Source organism: Saimiri boliviensis, chromosome 4 (genome assembly GCF_048565385.1).
Source record: "Saimiri boliviensis isolate mSaiBol1 chromosome 4, mSaiBol1.pri, whole genome shotgun sequence".
Lineage (NCBI taxonomy): Eukaryota > Metazoa > Chordata > Mammalia > Primates > Cebidae > Saimiri > Saimiri boliviensis.
Window position 1 is genome coordinate 143534173 of NC_133452.1, and position 19452 is coordinate 143553624.

General features: G+C 43.1%; 1 pseudogene; it reads right to left on the bottom strand.

Moving 5' to 3' along the window:
- Positions 1–159, bottom strand: part of LOC141584208 (clathrin light chain A pseudogene) — a 1966-nt pseudogene extending 1807 nt beyond the window's left edge.
- Positions 160–19452: the final 19293 nt, after the last annotated feature.

Below are 19452 nucleotides of genomic sequence, written 5' to 3' on the forward strand. Positions count from 1 at the left end.
CCCTCCAGCTTTCCACCAGGACCTCCTGCCTTGTTCCCAGCTGTGACCGCCATCACCACCCCATCCCCTTGGTTACACACAAATACCACCAATCTTTACATGTACTTTACCAACTTACCAGATCATACCCTCCAACATTACTGCAGGACTTGCCGCCATGACCTGAGAAATGCACCAAGATATTACTGTCTCAATTTTTTTTTTAGATATATACGTATCTCATACTTTCAACATACTTTGCAATTCACCAAGATATTGGTAGAGACCCTGGAAATTTCAGAGATTCCCCTGCCAAAGCCATATGAACAGGAAACTTAGATACAGGCTGACCTACAAGGACTCCTTATACTTCGACTTGTGTTTCTACTTTCAACTCTCATAAAAAAATGTTTTCTATACTACTTAGGGCAAATGATGGCCTTCTTTCTAAGTCTCATCTATCATCAATGCAAAAGTGCCTTAGTTTGATGTTAAAATATCACAGGGTCAAATGTATTGACCAAGTTTCTGCATCTATAAAGTCGATGTTTTAACACCTGTCCTACATGCATATACCAGATACTCCTTGATCTGGAAAACCCAACAATATGCTTTGCTCCAGCCTCAGGCCTCCCTTGTCGCCTCCTCTCTGCCAGCCCCCATTCCTCAGGAGTCCTCCTCCTCCCAGGGGTGCACTTTTCAAATACAAACCAACCAATCCAGAGCCCACACCCCAACTACCTCCTTTTTAAAAAATTATTATTATACTTTAAGTTCGGGGGTACATGTGCACATCTTGCAGGATTGTTACATAGGTATGCCATGGTGGTTTGCTGCCTCCATCCCCCTGTCACCTACATTAGGTATTTCTCTTAATGTTACCCCTCCACAATGTCCCCACCCCCTGCTAACCCTACCCTAGCCCCCCACCCCCCAACAGACCCCAGTGTGTGATGGTCCCTTCTCTGTGTCCATGTGTTCTCATTGTTCAACACCCATCTATGAATGAGAACATGTGGTGTTTGGTTTTCTGTTCTTGTGTCAGTTTGCTAAGAATGACGGCTTCCAGATTCATCCATGTCCCTACAAAGGACATGAACTCATCCTTTTTTATGGCTGCATAATATTCCATCGTGTATATGTGCCACATTTTCTTTATCCAGTCTATCATTGAGGGGCATTTGGGTTGGTTCCAAGTCTTTGCTATTGTAAACAGTGCCACAGTGAACATACATGTGCATGTGTCTTTATAATAGAATGATTTATAATCCTTTGGATATATACCCAGTAATGGGATTGCTGGGTCAAATGGAATTTCTATTTCTAGGTCCTTGAGGAATCGCCACTCTGTCTTCCACAATGGTTGAACTAATTTACATTCCCACCAACAGTGTAAAAGTGTTCCTATTTCTCCACATCCTCTCCAGCATCTGTTGTCTCCAAATATTTTAATGATCACCATTCTAACTGGTATGAGATGGTATCTCAATGTAGTTTTGATTTGCATTTCTCTAATAACCAGGGATGATGAGCATTTTTTCACATTTGTTGGCCACATAAATGTCTTCTTTTGAAAAGTGTCTGTTTATATCCTTCACCCACTTTTTGGTGGACTTGTTTGTTTTTATCTTCTAACTTTGTTTTAGTTCTTTGTAGATTCTGGATATTAGCCCTTTGTCAGATGGTTAGACTGCAAAAATTTTTTTCCCATTCTGTTGGTTGCTGGTTCACTCTAATGATAGTTTCTTTTGCTGTGCAGAAGCTCTTAAGTTTAATTAGATCCCATTTGTCTATTTTGGCTTTTGTTGCCATTGCTTTTGGTGTTTTACTTATGAAGTCCTTTCCTATGCCTATGTCCTGAATGGGATTGTCTAGGTTTTCTTCTAGGGTTTTTATGATGTTAGGTCTTATGTTTAAATCTTTAATCCTTCTGGAGTCAATTTTTGTATTAGGTGTAAAGAAGGGGTCCAGTTTCAGCTTTCTGCACGTGGCTAGCCAGTTTAACTACCTCCTTTATTGGTCACTCACTATCCACCTTCCCTATTCAACCAAGGGAAGGTAACCAGACAACTAGGGACGTTCCTTCAGCCCCTATACGCCAGAGCCTGCTGAAATTAGCAAACTGGCCGATCCCGGGCCTGTTTACTTTGCCTTCCTTTTCTTTCCCATGGAAACCACACACCAGACACACACATACACACACACACACACAGACACACACACACACACACACACACACAGGCTCTTGTCGACAGCCCTTCCTTGTCTCGCTCTGCCTCCTGCTTCCCTGTGGGCCCCCGTGGTGTGGTACATACCTTCCTCTTGGGAACTGTGTGGAACTATCTCTCTGATAGCAGTCCTCTCCATTGGCCTTAGTATTAGTATACCTTAAATATTTTTGCTGATACACTGTGGTTTGTTTGTTTGTTGGCTTTTTTTTTTTTTTTTTTGAGACTGAGTTTCACTCTTGTCTCCCAGGCTGGAGTGAAGTGGCGTGACCTCAGTTCACTGCAACCTCTGCCTCCTGAGTTCAAGTGATTCTCCTGCCTCAGCCTCCCGAGTAGCTGGGATTACAGGTGCACACCACCATGGCCAGCTAATTCTTGTATTTTTAGTAGAGATGGGGTTTCACCATGTTAACCAGGCTTGTCTTGAACTCCTGATCTCAGGTGATCTGCCGGCCTCGGCCTCCCAAAATGCTGGGATTACAGGCACGAGCCACCACACCAGGCTGATACACTGTTTTTTTTTGTTGTTGTTGTTGTTGTTTTTAAACAGCTGGGAAACCTCTTATCCTCATCACCAGTACCAGGGTCCAATTTCAGGAGGGCGGCGCTCACCTGCTTTACTTCCAGATCCCCACATGCAGCCTGGAGCCTCTCTCTGACCTATTTGTTGGACTCATTTCAAAAAGTCAGAGATGGTTTATTTTTCTCTTCCTCAGCCCTGATTAATTTCAACAGAAGAAAATTTATCCCCTCCAGCTTGTGAGGATATCCAAGTTTGATTAGCCATTCATAGTGCTAAACTATCCTGCACTGGCTGATCCAATCACTTTTGATTTTCCAAGCTTGGCTCTCGGACCATCCTCATGGAGGAGACGCTAGCAGTCTGCCTAATCTGAGTAAAAATCCAGAATAATCTTTTATTTTGTCGATACACAGTTGTAAGTGCAACTTTTAAACTGCTGCCACTCTGTAGCCTGCCTGCCTTATCCTCTCTCCTGGGCACCCAGGGAAATGAGAGCTTCCACTTCAAAGCAGATGTTTTGGTGACACTAAGTCAGCTAATAATCTCTCCAGCTGAACCCCATGCAGTCGCATGGACAACACACGTCTCTCCTTCAGTGATTATTATCCTTGTACCATGTCGGTGGCATGCTCTAGTCGTGATTCAACATCTGGTTGTCTATTGCTATGTAACAAACCACCTCAACATTCAGGGGCTTGAATTGAAAGCAGGATCTTGAAAGCGTATTTGCACATTTCATGCTCATAGCAGCATTATTCACAATAGCCACCAGGTGGAAGCAACCCGGTGTCCAACAACAGATGAGTGGATAACCAAAACATGGTCCATCCACACAATGAAATATGATTCAGCCTTAACAAGGAAGGACATCCCAACACATGCTACAACATGGACGGACCTTGAGGACACTATGCTAAGTGAGGTAAGCCAGGCACAATAGGACAAATAATGTGTGATTCCACTTTATAGGGTACCTAAGAGAATCAGACTCTCAGAGATAGAAAGTAGACTGTGGTGGCCAGGGACTCAGGAAGGAGGAAAGGGCAGTTAATGTTTGAAAGGTACAGAGTTTCAGTTTGGGAAGATGAAAATGTTATGGAAGCAGATGGCGATGATGGTTGCACAACAATATGAATATACTTTATGCTATGGAACGGTACACTTTAAAATGGTTACCATGGTAAATTTTACATTGTTTATGTTACCACAATTTGTAAAAGAGCAGCTGCGCTGAGAATGAGCATGCTATAAGCATGTTATAAGCAGCTCTCTGAGATTTCTGGTGCTTCTTACTGGCTTGTTAGGAAGACGGCAGATTCTTCTCCATGTCTGCGTCCTTCATTATAAAATTCTCATTTCCATTTTGCCTCTAGGTAGAAGCTCATGGAACTCAAATAGGAAATGATGATGGTAGGATTTTTCTGCAGAAAAGAGGTATCTCAAAAGGAAAAAATAGTGCATTTAACATGGAAAAATGAAATCCTCCAAAGGGAGCTTCATGAACTGAATCACCCAGAATAGCCTTACCTTCTATTGTATTTTTCTGCTGCCCCTTTGAGTTTTTGGTGTCTGCATAACCAGAAGTGCAGGACATATGCTTCTGAGTGGGCTTTGCCATGGGAAGCAGTGCCCAGGGCACTCTGCCCAGAGCCTGGGCACATTCCCCTAGGCAGAGGAGTATGGAAGAAGTCTCCAGTGCATAGGTTAGGAAATAGGTTAGGCCTTCAGCATGAGCTTACCACAGTTTTTTTTTTTTTTTTTTTTTTTTTTAAGGAAAAAATGAGTGGCTTAAAATAATATTCCATGTTTTTCATCATATTTGTGTGGACTGACTGGGTTCAGCTGGTGGTTTGCACTTGGAGTCTCTCGCGTGGCTGCCATCTTCCGAAGACTGGACATCCCACGTGGCTTCTCCACCAGTACATCTGGTGCCTCAGCTGAGAGAGCTGGAACAGTTGGCAGCTGTTCAAGCATCTCACCCTTTCCACACAGCCTCCCCATGAGGTTAGTTTGAGCATGGTGATTTTAAAGTAGTTGACCTTAGATGGCAGCTGCCTTCCCTCAGAATAAATACGCAAGAGACCCAGGTGGAAGCTGCAAGGTTTCTAATGACCTAGTCTTGGATTTAACACCAAGACGGCTTCCATTACGTTCTGTTAGTCAAAAAATAAGCCACACGGTGGTGCATGGTAGCACACACCCAGAATGCCAACACTTAAGCAGGCTGAGGCAGGTGGGTTGCTGGAGCCCAGGAGTTCAAGACCAGCCTGAGCAACATGATGAGACCCTGTCTCTAAAAAAAGAAAAAAAAATACAAAAATTAGCCAGGCATGGTGGCATACTTCTATGGTCTCAGCTACTTGGGAGGCTGCAGTGGGAGACTCACCTGAGCCCAGTGAAATTGAGGTTTCAGTGAGCTATGATCATGCCACTGTACTCCAGTTTGGGTGACAGAGTGAGACCCTTTCTTGAAAAAGTAAAAGACACAGGTCAGCCCAGATTCAAGGGGATGGGATTACACAGAGTCACAGATTCAGGAAGGTATAATTTATTGGGGAGCCATCTTTGGAGATGACCTCCCCAATCTGTCACTGTCTTTTAGATAAGATGATCAACATATTTCTGAGTATACTTTATATTTCCAATATCAGTGCATTTTCTGAAACTCCCCCAGTCTTAGCACTGAAGGTCCTGCACTCCAGAAAAATCTGTCAGTCCTTGTCAAGCCAGGATGGTTGGTCACCCTACTGTTAGATCTCCTCAATTTCATGAACTCAATGTTGCATATGATTGATTTTCCAAAAACATGTATCTGCCTTAAAATTGCGATTTCTGTCCTGATGAGGTCTCCTCACATTTCTCTGTCGTTCTGGTGGTTGTTCCAGACCCTAATGGCTTGTATAGGATCCACTTGACTCCAGAGCTGTATAAATTCAATAACGTGACAGTAATGATACAGTCTTTTATTGTCCCACAGTTATTATTTTAATCCAAGATAGAGCTGAACACCATATCTTAGATCTAAAATCGCATGCAATAGGCTGGGCGCAGTGGCTCAAGACTGTAATCCCAGAACTCTGGAAGGCCGATGCTGGCAGATCACTTGAGGTCGGGAGTTCGAGAGCAGCCTGACCAACATGGAGAAACCCTGTCTCTACTAAAAATATAAATAATTAGCTGGGTGTGGTGGTGCATGCCTGTAATCCCAGCTACTTGGGAGGCAAAGGTAGGAGAATCGCTTGAACCTGGAAGGCAGAGGTTGCCATGAACCAAGATCATGCCATTACACTCCCCTGGGCAACAAAAGCAAAACTTCTCTTGAAGTATCAAAAAAACCCCAAAAAACTAAAAACTAAAACCTCATACAACAAGCCTTAAAATGTAGGTTGGGTGGGGCGGGTTCATGCCTGTAATCCCAGCACTTTGGGAGAGCAAGGTGGGCAGATCACAAGGTCAGGAGATCAAGACCATCCTGGCAAACATGGTGAAACCTCATCTCTACTAAATATATAAAAAACTGGCCAGGCATGGTGGCATGTGCCTGTAATCTCAGCTACTTAGGAGACTGAGGCAGGAGAATCACTTGAACCTGGGAGGTGGAGGTTGCAGTGAGCCGAGATTGAGCCACTGCACTCCAGCATGGGTGACAGAGTGAGACTTTGTCTCAAAAAAAAAAAAAAAAAAAAGTAACCAATATAAATCTGGGAGTTCATATGACCCTGTCTTGGTGGGAGTGAAATATTCAAAAAACCAACAATTTGACAAAAAATATAATCAAAAAGCAATTCAAGTTGTATTTGGATTGTGAACACTAATACACTGTATAGTATTAATACATACATGCTTGTTACCTTGTTGCAATAGCATAAAATATCACAAAGTAGAAAGAGTTCTAGATAGATAGGAGTCCTGCTGAGTAGCTCTGTGCCCTGGTGCCGGTTATGATGAAGGGTTCCCAGGTCGGCTTTCTCCACCCTGAGGTCACCATTAAAGTTGGAAGACAACTTAAAAATCAGACAGCATCGATCTCCTTCAATAGTTGTCTGCAGCATGTGTGTTCAGTAAATTCTGGGTTATTGAACGGTATTGGATAAGCTCAATCTCTCTTGGCCTCAATGTCTACTAATATAGTTCATATGCTGTTAAAGTTAGGAGCATCCATATTCTAAGATTTGCATCAAATATAGATGATAGATAAAATTTTAGTGACAAATCTCGATGATTCTGTAGGAACATTTCCATGTGATAAATCTTTTCATGCTGTCTTGGCCTCAGCAGAATGGCAACATTACATTTAAAGACAGACTTTGACACTTTGGGGGGGGGGGTGTGTGTGCGCGCACGCATGCGTGTGTGTGTGTGTGTGTGTGTGTGTGTGTGTGTGTTTTGAGGCTCCCTCTCTGCTGCCCAGGCTGTACTGCAGTGATGTGATCATAGTTCACTGAAGCCTCGAATTCCTGGGCTCAAGTGATCCTCCCACATCAGCCTCCCAAGTAGCTGAAACTACAGGCGCATGGCACCATTCCCAGATCATTTTATTATTTTTTGTAGAAACAGGGTTGTCCAGGCTGTTCTTGAACTATGTTGCTCAGACTGGTCTTGAACTATGTTGCCCAGGCTGGTCTTGAGCTCCTGGTCTCAAGTGATCCTATCACCTCAATCTTCCAAAGTGCTGGGATTATAGGTATGAGCCAACATGGCCTTTACTTGACGCTGAAGGCCCTGCCAGTCCTCGTGTTTCCGTTAATGCATTCTGTGCTGTCCATCGCAGACTCCTACTTCACCTCATCATTTTTTGCTTCAGATCCCCACGTGTACAATGATTCATGGCGGCATATAGCAGCTCACAGGAGCGTAAGTGTAGCCAAGTAGTATGTACCTAAAGTGAGGAGAGCAATTGCAAAAAGGAAGCTAAACAATGGTTTGAATGGGGCAATGGGAAGGGAAAGAAAGCCAATCGTTCCTCTGAGTGTGTGGGATTTGGAAATAAATGTGGAAGAATTAGCAGGACTTGCTCCAGAGATCTGCAAGGGAATCAGTGCACTCAGGGAGAGCAGGAAGGTAGAGTAGACTTTCACAAAGGAAGTTGGGATAAACCTTGAGGACAAAGAGGGGTTTAATTACAGTGTAAGAAATATTTGAAAGGAGTCACTGCAGAATAAGATTGGAAAGGGGGATGGCAGTTGAAGGATGAGTAGAGTGAGGTAGTAAAGGTCTCATGGGCATGACTACTATGGGAAAGACATGGTATTCATCAGGACCACCTTCACCTCCATCCTTGGTCCCAAGGGCAGATACGGTACTGGACTGAGAAGCTGCATCCTCTTCTCCAGAGATAACATAGAGTCCCCTACCACCACTCAAATTGAGATTCTGAGGATGGGCTCTTTACTTGATGCTGAAGGTCCTCCCAAATTAATATTCTGTCCTCAGAGGATCCAACTGCTGGGAGCACAACCTTCTTACCTAGGTCAACTAGCAAACGTGATATACCGTCCTGGAGTCTTCTCTGTATCCTGCCACCCACAGGAAACCATCCCATGACAAAACAGCAGAGCCCTAGTTGAGATCATAGGTTTTAGAATTAGTAGGACCTGACGTTTGACAGTTAAGGAGCCTTTAATAGGTAAATTATTAACTGTTCTAACCCTCAGTTTCTTCATCTGTAACATAATAACAGCTCATTATAACAGTACATAGCCTCCTTAATTGAGAACCTAAATTGGGCAGTGTTATTGTCTTTTTTTTTTTTTCTTTTTAGATGGAGTCTTGCTCTGTCACCAGGCTGGAGTGCAGTGGCACAATCTCAGCTCACTGCAACCTCCGCTTCCCGGGTTCAAAGTGATTCTCCTGACTCAGCCTCCCCAGTAGCTGGGATTACAGGTGCCCGCCACCACACCCAGCAATAATTTTTGTATTTTTAGTAGAGACAGGGTTTCACCATGTTAGCCAGGATGGTCATAAACTCCTGACCTCGTGATCCACCCGCCTCAGCCTCTCAAAGTGCTGGGATTACAGGCATGAACCACCACACCTGGCCTGGGCAGTGTCATTCTTCTAGAATGTGAAGGCATTGGCTTTTCAGCCATGGACATCCAAACCGTGCACTAAGAAGCACTCTGACGTTTGACATCCAAGAAGATGGCAGGGTAGAAGCACGAGGAATCCATCTCCTCATGTAGAAAACAATTGCACTGGCAGGATCTCTCGAATGTAACTATTCTGGAACTTTGGTGTCTACTGAAGGCTTGCAACATCCAGGAGAAGACTTGGGTGATATATTGTCATTGATTTTGGTTAATTTTAGCTCTTAGCACAGTAGCAGCTGTCACCCACCAGCCCTATGGCAAATGGCTATGCATGTGTGCCTGAAGCAGCTTGCACGTAGGTTGCAGGAGCCAAGGTGGCCGTAAGGACCCTATCCTCCAAATAATGGAGATCTCTGCTGTGATCACTAATTGCTGCTTCTGGTTATGGAGTTGTGGACACAGAGTTGGGCAACATTGTCGCAACCATCACTTACACTTTTACAAAACTCATCTCTCTGGCTGAAGCAACTTCCAGGGGAATTAAAGGGCCAACACCTGTTTTTGGAGCCTGCTCTTTTTTTTCCTCTTTATTTTTCCTTTTTTCTCCTTTTGGAATAAAATATTTAAGAACTAGAAAATCAACAACAGTGACACAGAGGCATTTGGAAAGTCATCACACATTCCAAGGGAAAGGTGCAGGCTCAGAAAAAGACCTGAGAAGAGCTTAAGTTTACACGTAAGGCTGAAGGAACTTTGGCAGACAGGCACCCTACCAAGGCAGAGAGTTACAGAGTTACATATTATAAGATTCAAATGTCCAGTTTTCAGCAAAAAAAAAATCACAAAGCATATAAGCAGAAAAGTATAACACATGTTTAAAAAAATCAATAGAAACCGTCTGTGAGAAACACTTGATGGTGGACTTACTATACAAAGAGTTTAAAACAATTGTCTTCAATATGCTCAAAGAGCTTAAAAAAGATGTAGATAAAAATCAAGGAAATTTATGAATGAAATGGAAATATCAATAAAGAGACAGAAAACATGAAAAGGAACTAAAGGAGCTAAAAAGTACAATAACTGAAATGAAACTTTCACTAGAGGACTCAAAAGCAGATTTGAACAGGCAGAAGAAAGAATAAGTGAACATGAAAATAGAACAATTGAAATTCTCAACTCTGAGGAATAGAAGGCAAAAAAGATTACAGAAAAGTGAACAGAGCCTTAGGAACCTGTGGTACTTCATGAAGTAAACAAACATATGCATTGTTGAGGTTTCAGAAGGAGAAGGTAAAGAAAAAGGGGCAAAGAGATTATTTGAATAAATAATGGTTGGTTGAAAGCTTCCAAAATATGATAAAAGACATGAAGATAAACATTCAAGAAGCTCAATGACCTTAAAAGACTCACACTAAGACACATTATAATCAAACTGTGAGACAAAGAAAGAATCCTGAAAGCAACGAGCAAGGAGTGACTCATCACATACAATGAATCCCCAATAAGGTAAGCAGATTTCTCATCAGAAACCTTGGAGAGGCCAGAAGACAGTGAGTTGATACATTCAGAGTGCTGAAGGGGGAAAGATCAAACAAAACAAAACGGTTGACCAGGAATGTTATATCCAGCAAAACTGGCCTTTAAAAATGAGAAAGAAATTAAGACATTCCCAGATAAACAAAAGCTGAGGGAGTTTGTTACCACTAGACCTCCTGTTTTAGTCTGTTGTGTGTTGCCATAAAGAATGCCCGAGGCTAGGTAATTTTTTTTAATGAAAAAGTAAGTTTATTTGGCTTAGGATTCTCATGTCTGGAAGAGTTCAAGATTGGGCATCTAATGGAGAGATCAGGCTGCTTCCACTCATGGCAGAAGGTGAACGGGAGCTGGCATGTCCAGAGATCACATGGTGAGAGGGAGCAAGAGAGGTAGCAGGGAGATGCCAGGCTCTTTTTAACAACCAGCTTTCATGGGCGCTAATAGAGTGAGAACTCACCCTCTCTGTGACTGTGTGGATATTAATCTATTCATGAAGTATCTGCCTCCATAACCCAGCACTTCCCATTAGGCCTCACTTGCTAGCACTACCACACCAGGGATCAAATTTCAGCAAGAGGTTTGGAGGAGTCAGACATCCAAACTGCAGCACCTGCCCTGCGAGAAGGGCGTTCTAGTGCTTTAGGTTGAAATGAAAGGGCACTAAACAGTAGCTCAAAGCTATATGAAAAAGATCTCTGGCAAAAGTAAATACGTGAACAATTATAAAAGAGTATTATTGCAACTTTGGTTTGTACTTCCACTTTTTATTTTCTACATGATTCAAAAGGGTAATGTATTTAAAAACTTACTAGTTTATACTTCTGGTCACACAATGCACAAAGATGTAATTTTGTGATATCAGTAACTGAAAGGGGATAGGAACAGAGCTGCATAGGAGCGGAATATTTGTATGCTATTGAACTTAAGCTGGTATAAAATTCAAACTACAGTGTACACCCTTTTTTTTTTTTTTTTTGAGAGACAGCATCTCACTATGTTGCCCAGGCTGTTCTCAAACTCCTAGGCTCTCAAGTGAGCATCCTGTCTTGGCTTCCCAAAGTGCTACAGGCAGGTTGAGCCATCGTGTCTGGCCCAGTGTATAACTTCAGAAAGTGCAGTTTTAAAGATAGAAAAAAAAATCCAGAGATGGATGGTGGTGACAGTTACATAATAATGTGAATGTACATAATGCCATTGAACTGTACACTGAAAATGGTTATAATAGTTAATTTTATGTTATACATATTTACATTCTTGAAAAATAATTTTTAATAATTAAAGAAGAGTCAGCTTAAGCTGTCTAAGGAGCCCCTTTTTTCTACCTAAATTCTCTATGCTTCACTCCTACTCACTTCACTTCTGGGGAGGAGAATGTACACTCATTTTTGAACTTGCTCTCATGAACCGATTCTTCTTTCTAAAGAGTAATGCTTTTCTTTCTCTCACTTTGCTTATTACTAGTGAATACCAGCTATGTCTCTTATATTATGAAACCATACAAACTAAAAGCCATATTATAATTATGTATAATAGAAACAAAGGCTAGATATTTCCACTTCCTTTGATGCTATGTAGTACTCGCTGTTTTGGATATGAAATAGTTAAGCAGTCATCCCCTTAGAAGCTCTGTAGAAAGTGGGGATGGGGGATTTTTTTTAGATGATCTTAAGCAGGAAATGCCATGATGACCTGTTTCAACAGAATGGGTTTTTATATTCAGCTCTTACTTCAAATCAGGAAGTTCTTTTTCCTGCCAGAAAGTGAGACAGATAAACCCTTTCCTCTACTCCAGCCTACTAACAGTTCCACAGAGTACAGAATCCCGAAAATGGAAATGGCCGGGTATAGGGTAAAGTCTCTGACTCTGCCTCAGGGACAAGAATATGGGGCTGGGGAGCAAGGAGAGAAGATAGGGATAGAGAAGGAGAGGGAGGAACATGGGAGAAGAAGAGGAGAGATGGAAAGAGAAAGAAAACTGGTGAGGTGATTTGTACCTGTAGTCCCAGCTACTTGGGAGGTTGAGGCAGGAAGATCGCTTGAGCCTCAGAAGTTTGAGGCTGCAATGAGCTGTAATCCCGCCATTGCATTCCAGCCTGTGTAACAGAATGAAATCCTGCCTCCTGAAAAAAAGAAAAAAGAAAGAAAGAAAAGAAATTCAATATTAAAACCAGAATCCCTAGGAAATTATTTCTAGTATTTTTGTGTTGTTTACAAGTTAACTGTATAGACAATTATAAGTAATTGGTCTGTTTGGAGGAATCTCAGCCAGTTTTCTTTGCTGCCTTCATAAAGGCCCAAGGTAAGTAACCTATCAAGCATATATACATTTATTGGGTGCCTTCTGCCTATTACACTAAAAACAGCTAGAACTCAATGTGCCCCAAAACAGGTAAACAGGCTCCCAGAATATACTTTAATCAGACTTAAGGTAACCTGGTTCTTCTACAAATTCTGAGAGTAACACCTGTGCTCTTGCTGACTCACCCCTAACAGAAAATGATTAAGATGACTATTTACAGGGTACGCATTTTTTTCTAGCTTAATTAGCCTCCTACCTTTATCCAGGAACTAACGCCAGATGGCTCTGTCCTCATGGCAGTCACCTGGCCATGACCAGAATCCCAGTTTGAGTGTCTCTGCAGGGAGGAAGACAAGGGGTGGGAAAGGAAGGAAAGACATCACTATTTATCACCTGAATGCCTTGTCCCTGGCACTGTGCTTCCACATATGTTTCTGATTAATTGTCCCAACAACTCTGAGAGGTTGGTGTTACTATGTTCAGTTTCCAGATGTGGAAACAGAGGCTTAAGGACTTGGAGTCGTTTACTCAAGATCCCAGAGTCAGGAGAGAGGGAAGGCAAAATGGGAACTGATTTTTGTCCTGTGTGGTCTTTTCATGGGAGGTTTGTGCCAAAAACATTTTCATGGGAGGTTTGTGCCTTTATTCTCAGCCTCCAATCACGCAGAGTATTTCCTGACAAACTCCTGGTAACAGCATTATTCTACAGCATGCCCTGGGAGTCTTGGGAGTCATACTTGGTTCTGAGAAGTACGAACCAAAAATAAAACTCTAAGCACCCCCAACCAACTGAATGGATCCCTCTCTTGGCCAAGAGGGATTCCAAAATACACCTGAAAAATGAGATCAGGTCATGATGGGAAGGGGGAGTCGGGCTTGCTTCGTTCTACCATCCAGCCTTTGGAGTTTAGACATGACTGATCAGCATTGACATTGACTCAGAGACCTTAAGACTGACAAAACAGACTTTGTAGCAATAAGATACCACATTCCAACCTGACCCTCGTGTGGAATCACAAGACAGATAACAGGCCCTCAAAGAAATGGGAGTATTTTACCAGGCACGGTGGTTCATACCTGTAATCTCAGCACTTTGGGAGGCCAAGGCGAGTGGATCACCGGAGATGGAGAGTTTGAGACCAGCCTGATCAACATGGAGAAACTCCATCTCTACTAAAAATAGCCGATGTGCTGGTGTGTGCCTGTAATCTCAGCTACTCAGGAGGCTGAGGCAGGAGAATTGCTTGAACCTGAGGCAGCGATTGCAGTGAGCCAAGATCACGCCATTGCACTCCGGTCTGGGCAGCAAAAGCAAAACTCTGTCTCAAAAAAAAGAAAAGAAATGGGAGTATTTTATCCCAAAATATATTTCCTGGACATATTTTGAAATGGCCCTGAAAACCTGTCTCTTGTGGGGGAAATTTGCATTCTTTAGAGAATCTCCTTCCCTTACTCAGCCTTTTCTGGAGAGTCTGACACCTTTTAAGATCAGACAAGAGACATTCACTATCTATTCCCTCTGAAGCCTGCTATCTGGAGGTTTCATGTACATAACAAGAATTTTGGCTTAGGCTCCAGCCTAACTCAGCAATTGCCAGTCAGGAAATCTTTGAATCTGCCTATGACCTGGAAGCCCCTGCTTCGAGATGTCCCATTTTTCTGGGCCGAACCAAGGCATGCCTTACACGTATGAATTTGTGTATTTGCCTGTAACTGCCATTTCCCTAAAATGTATAAAACCAAGCTGTAACCCAGCCACCTTGGCCACATGTTCTCAGGACCTCCTGAGGCTGTGTCACAGGTCCTGGTCCTTAATCTTCGCAAAATAAACCTTTAAGTTGATTAAGACCGCAAATACTTTCTGGTTTACAGAAGACATGGGAGTAAGAGTAGTCCAAAGAAGAGAAGAATGGACATGGTTTCACCCTGATGAAGTCAGTGTGCCCGGTAATATCTCAGACCTGTGATTTATTACTTTGCCTGGCCACACAGGCCATGTTCCTCAAGATTAGGCTCAAATGCTACCTGATATCTGTCCCACTTCCTACTTCCCACCCTGGAATCCTCTTGGCTCGGTTAAAAGCATTTCACGTTTTTTACTGCCATGTCCAAACTGAATATACCTTCACTCTACCCTCCACCCTTAAACCACTCAGGTCCAGAGATACTTTCTAAGTGGGAGTAAATGATCCTGAGCTAAGAGATCTGTGGTCCCCATGCCAGCAGCTACTCAGAGGGTCAGTTTGCGGCTTCCCTTCAGTGGGGCTTGAGAGACAAGGCCAAACGGACCCACCAAAGTAAACTTGAAACAGTTAAAAACCATGTGCGCCCTCCAAAAAACCCAGCTGGCTTTTTTGCGAATCTTTTTAATGATTGGCTTAAAAAAAAAATAGCTGGATTCTCATATCTACTGCATTCAAGTAGTTGTGGTATGTGTTCTGCTTGAAGGATGTGATGAAAATGCAGCCTCGGATAGATATATAGTTGGAAAAGGAAGGAGTGTCTTTAACAGCCTTTTCAGAAGACTGTAGACATTCGTCTTTGATATGACACCAAGACTAAACTGGATGTTGTTCCTTTAAGGTAGTTGCAGTGTGAAATCTGAAACCTTATCATCAAACTGTTCACACTATGCTCCATTACAGTCAGTTTATCTTGCACTTTACATGGATCTTAGACCTATGCATGGTTGTGTAACGTTATGCATTGATCATTTGTAAAATATGGTGCACTGTAAAATGCAGGTCTTCCAAATGTTGGCAGCTTTCCTTATCCAATAGCAACAATCACACTTGTTTCAATGCTGATCTCATCATAAAAGTCTTTAAATGTCAGGTAGCTGTCAAGCTCATGGTGCATCCAAGTATTTCAAAATTATCATTTGGCCTTCAAGGTTCCGATTTTAACATCAGTAGTACGTTATTTCAGTTGTTTTCAATGTGCTTCATTGAAGTCAGAGGTTCACATGGGTTATTTTCAAGAAAATGTCTACCAGATGCCCAAGTTGGAATATTTATAGTTTATCCATTGTTCTTTTAAGTAAAAAATAGCGTTTCACTATATAAGCAACCAGTTCAACTCACAACTCAATCATCCAAGAGTTTTCCTCAAGGCAACTGTCATACATTGGTAGTAAAAGTGACAAAATACTTTCTATTTTGTCACCGAATATTAAAAGGACACATACTCAAGAGTTGAGAGTTAATAAGATTATTTATTTTTATTGGTTTATGCAGGATATTTTTAAGTGATACTGGCATGGTTTTACCCATCATTGCTTTTGCAGTATCAGTGCAAGTGTCCACAAAGTAAAAAAAAAAAAAAAAAAAAAAAAAAAAAAAAAGCAAATAATGTCCGAGTATTGTTATGAAAATAGTTTCAATCTCACAACCCAACCCCACTTTCCCCAAACACTCCAGGACACCTGGGGGACCACGGGCCACACATTGAGAACTGCTGTCCTCGCCTGCTGTTATTGCTAAAGCCTGCACGGGCTTTGACCCAAAGGGGGAGCTCAAGGCCTTCCCAATCTTGTTCTTTCCCCTCCTCCCTGCCCACCCTCTTCCTCAACTTTAGTACAAAATAGACCAGGATGGAAGACCAAAGTGACTCCAGCTTTGGAGTTCAAACTTCCCTCATTCCAGCCAGGCATGGCAGCTCACGCCTGTAATCTCAGCACTTTGGGAGGTCGAGGTGGGTGGATTGCTTGAGGTCAGAAGTTCTAGACCAGGCTGGCCAAGATAGTGAAACCCAATCTCTACTAAAAATTCAAAAAATTAGCTAGGAGCGGTGGTGCCTGTAGTCCTAGCTTCTCAGGAGGCTGAGGCAGGAGAATTGCTTGAACCCGGGAGGTGGAGGTTGCAGTGAGCCAAGATCGCGCCATTGCACTCCAGCCCAGGAGACAGAGTGAGAATCCCTCTCAAAAAAAGAAAAACAAAAAGATTTCCCTCATTCCTGGTGAAACTGTCACTTTTTTTTTTTTCTTTAAAGAGACAGGGTCTTGCTCTATCACCCAGGCTGAGTGCAGTGGTGCAATCATAGCTCACTGCAGCCTCGAACTCCTGGACTCAAGCAATCCTCTCACTTCAGCCTCCTGAGTAGCTGGAGCTACAGACATGCACCACCACATGCCCAGCTAATTCTTATTTTTTGTAGTGATCAGAAAGGGATCACTTTATGTTGCCCAGGCTGGTCTCGCAATTCCGGCCTCAAGCAATCCTCCTGCCTCAGCCTCCCAAAGTGCTGGAATTACAGGCATGAGCCATCACACCCGGCCTCTATTCAGTTATTTATATGGTCCGTTCCTCCACATTAGGTTCCAAATATAACGACATCTCCTTTACTGTTCCATTTACCCGAGGCCCAGTGTCCCTCTGTTAGGATTCCACCCCACGAAGAATCTGCATGGGGCGCTCTCTGCCTGGAGAGAGGAGAGGACCTGGATTCCATGAAACCATGGGAGCCACTGTTTCGCTTTGTCACATGGCGTCACTACAGAAACCAAGTCCTGCATAGTGTGGCAGCAGATGTCTGTTCAGAGCTGCTGGCTTCCCTGAGTGCTGCCTGCTGTCTGCCTGGGCTCACTCTCTCCACAGCCTGTCCCAAGCCTGCTCGCTCATGCTCGCTCATGTCCACGGGAACAGGTGCCCTTAGGTCAGGGCTTAACATCCACTCTCACCTCAGCCACCGTTCTCCAAACCACAGCCACAGGGCCACGGAGAGCTGGCCTGGGGGAGCTTCTGCACCCGCCACGTGGTGGTTCCCCGCTTCTGCGTGGATTCTCTCTGTCCGCCCTTTCTACCTCTGAGCCTCCGCCGGCTCCATGTGAATCAGCTGCAGGCATCCCTCCGGGGACACATGGGCACCTGGTGTCCAATCTATGCCCTCCTCAGAGGACGCTTGGCTCTGTCTGCCTCCCCTTGCTATGTCTTGCCTTCTGCCTTCCTTTTTGCCTGTTATTTTTCCTGTTTCAGCCATGCTTGATTCAGTTTTACAGCCCTGTATCTCCACACTATTCAATTATATATATATATATATATATATATATATATATATATATATATTCGAAGTATACTTCAAATATATATATATTTCAGAAAGCATTGTGAGGTTGAAACTCACAATCCTCAATTTTCATAACTATACTCAACATTCATATATATATTTGAAGTAGATATGTGAATATATATATACTTCAAATATATATAGATACATTTGCATGGTGACATATAGATGTCAAATGCTTGAATGCTTGCTCTTTTGTTTTCCATTTTCTCTTTTTAGTTTAATTTTCTTTATATTCCTTTAAGGTAAACATGTCTTGCTTCCGGCTTGTTTCCCGGATTTATTATTAACTGCTTTCAACTGAAAAAGTAATAAAAGCACATGATGAAAATTGAAAGAGGTAAAATATACATATACAATGAAAAGCGAGCAGGACTTCTGCTCTCCTAATCTCTGTCTCCAGAGGCAACACTGCTACTGATTTCTTGTGTTTCCTTTTAGAAGTTCTCTGTGTGGCCAGGCGCGGTGGTTCATGTTGTAATCATAGCACTTTGGAAAACTGAGGCTGGAGGATCCCTTGAGCCCACGAGTTCAAGACTATCCCGGGCAACGTAGAGACATCCAGTCTGCACAAAAAATAAAAAATAATTAACCAGGCGTGGTGGTGCACACATGTAATCCTGGCTACTCGGGAAGCTGAGGTGGGAGGATCCCTTGAGGCCAGGAGTTCAAGGCTGCAGTGACTTCTAATGGTGCCATAGTATTCCAGCCTGGGCAACAGAGTGAAAACCTGCCTCAAAGAAAAAATTCCTCTGTGTACATAACAAACCCACTCCTCCCCCACCTTTTTTTTTTTTTTTTTTTTCTGAGATGGAGTCTCGCTCTGTTGCCCAGGCTAGAGTGCAGTGGCATGCCATCTAGGCTCATTGCAACCTCTGCCTCCCAGTTTCAAGCAATTCTCCTGCCTCAGCCTCCCAAGTAGCTGAGATAACAGGTGTGTGCTACCATGCCTGGCCAATTTTTGTATTTTTAGTAGAGACGGTGTTTCACTATGTTGGTCAGGCTGGTCTCGAACTCCTGATCTTGTGATCTGACCTCCTTGGCCTCCCAAAGTGCTGAGATTAGAGGTGTGAGCCACTGTGCCTGGCCACACTCCTCTCCTTTTACTGCACTAATAGAAGTTTGCTGTTAACACAGTTCTGGGCCTTTCTGATCTTTTCTTAACTCTGCATCTTGCGGATTGTTTCACACCCGCACACGAACAGCTGCTCCTGAGTTTCCTTTAACTGAATGCAATGCCCCAAGAAGGACTGAGGTCTGTCAATACCCCTGGACATGCCTGCTCTGCGAGCCCATCAAACTTTGTCCCAGGCTTTCGTATGTTCTTCAAGTTCATGGAATTATCCTAAAAATCCTTTCCTACACCCCTAACATCATTCACGCTTCCCCATTTCCCTTTCCCTAAAAAGAAGGACAATTAACCATCTGTACCACACTGCATGGTGGGAGAATCACATGCTAATAAATTTGTATGCCTCTTCTCCTGTTAATCTGCCTTAAAAAAAAAAAAGAGAGAGAGTGAGAGAGAGAGAGAGAGAGAGAGAGAGAGAGAGAGAGAGAGAGAGAGAGAGAGTCTTGCTCTGTTGCCCAGGCTGCAGTACAGTGGTGCAAGCATAGCTCACTGCAACCTTGAACTCCTGGGCTCAAGTGATCCCCCCGCCTCAGTCTTTTAAGAGTAGCTGGGACTACAGGCATGAGACATGGCACCTGGCTTTAATCTATCTTTTGTCAGTTGATTTTCAGCCAGCCTTCAGAGGGCAAACAGTATGAGTATCCCATAATATATTGAACCTG